This window comes from Palaemon carinicauda, chromosome 18 (genome assembly GCF_036898095.1).
Source record: "Palaemon carinicauda isolate YSFRI2023 chromosome 18, ASM3689809v2, whole genome shotgun sequence".
In the NCBI taxonomy this organism is placed as follows: Eukaryota; Metazoa; Arthropoda; class Malacostraca; order Decapoda; family Palaemonidae; genus Palaemon; species Palaemon carinicauda.
The window spans coordinates 131,090,765-131,092,871 of record NC_090742.1 but is presented as its reverse complement, the minus strand read 5'-3'; positions in this window follow the sequence as shown (position 1 = coordinate 131,092,871).

Here is a 2,107-nt window from a genome sequence, read left to right as displayed (position 1 = left end):
AAAGAAGTAGTGAATAGGTTTCAGCGTGAGCATTCAGTGCAACCAAAAAGTGTTATGTGTCTCAAACTGCACCATCATTTTGTTATCACCGTTAGTCACCGTTAGTCACAGTGTGAGTCACAGCGTGTTCCCGTTCACATGAACGATTCAGAAGACATTGATCTCCAACCATCCACATCTGCAACTTCTGATTCTATTTAAGGTAAGTGAAGTGGCTAACTTAAAATTATATTTTGCTTTCTTGAGGGGTTCTCCACCCTCCTATGTGAGGTAAGGAGACAGGGGGACTCAGTAAGTATGTCAAATCCCTAGGTTAGGTTAGGCTGGTGTGTTTAGGTTAAAACTAATCGTATTTTATAGTTTTACGCATAGGATATTTGGGTGGGTTTAGGTTATTTTACTGTTTTCTGTATTCCCCCACCTAAAACCCAGATTATCCATTGTGGAACCCCATTATTGTAGTTATTAGGGGAGGGGGGTCCCTGTATATCTAAATCTGATTATTTGTGGCAGGAGTAAAGGTCAAATTTGTTAAAAAAAAATATATATATATATATTTAAGCCAGAAAAAATATATATTAACATCTGATATTTGAGTTAGGCTGAAACTGTAATTTTGCCCCTTAGTTATGAGGCCCATCCATTTCAATACTTCTGCCGTTAAACTTTTCTATTCCTTTCTATTTCTCCTTCTCGAATTTTATCACGATACGTAGAAATAATTTTTTGAAGGGGGAGGGGCGGGGGGCTACCAATCTGTCCTTTACCATTCATTCCTCATGACTGCATAACAAAATGGAAAACTCTATCCTAATTGCTGATCCCTTTCCATTTATTATTATTATTATTATTATTATTATTATTATTATTATTATTATTATTATTATTATTATTATTATTATTATTATTATTATTATTAAGCCCAAGGGCTCCATTAGGAAAAAATAGCCCAGTTAGGAAAAGAAATAAGGAAATAAATAAAATATATAACAAATATTATGTAAATAATTTTAACCATATAATTTTTACTTTCTTTTTGTCTTTTTATTGCATAAAAATGTGTAAGCTTGCCCTTAATCTTTCGCACATATACAGCTACCTTAATTGTTCCAATTAGTACTTGAATCTTAGTCTTCTAAAGTATTTACTTCGAAATACTCTGAGAAAAAATAAAAATTGATTTACTCTTTTGAATCTCGTACTTTTGGACCAAGCGTTTTTTTTTTTTTTTTTTTTTTTTTTTTTTCTTTTTTTTTTTTTTTTTTTTTTGTGCTTTACACGTTCTTAGTTTCCCTCAAATTTTTTTTTTATATCTAATTCAAGTATTTTACTAAATACCTTTTTCCTTTATAATCTACTTCTTCGCAACTTTATTCCATCTGAGTCCTTGATTATGGTAGTTCACTGGGTTCGACTGTATGTCAATCCATAATTCAAAACACGTTCAATAGAATTTATTGGGAAAAAAATAGACCTTATATGTCCATAAAAAAAAAAAAAAAAAAAAAAAAAAAATGGGAACGGGCTTTATGGAATCCCGTATATCTAAATTCTACGTCAGGAATAGCAGGTCTGATTCGAACTTCGATGGAGATGGGGTTAAGTACCATTTATATTTGTATAGATTCTAGTTTGGGACAATATTCTAAAGTTTATGCTTTAGGCAATGCCGTTGCGGTTCACAGTGAACTTGAAACCTTTAAAAGTATTATATTGATTAGGTTTCTCATTCTTTCATCCAGCCCAATATCGTTACCATTCCATCATTCTTATATCCATAGAATATGCCCTGCTTCCGACTACATCAATGACCATCCTAAAATTTTGGTCGCTTCTCATTCACTCATTCATTTATGCCAATATTGACCCCAACTAGGTCTTATATCTACTTTTACAATTACTTCTGACTAAATATTGACAGTGTATCCTAGCCAGGCAATATTCTCCTCATAGCATCCATCAAAAAGGCTTTACTAATTCCACGTCATTTACTGTCACATGCTAATCGACAAGCACTACTATATTTTACTTTTTTTTTTCTGAACCGTACAAGATGCAGATTTTAACTTCCATAGTGGCAGTAGAAATTGTCTGTCTGAAGTAGAAT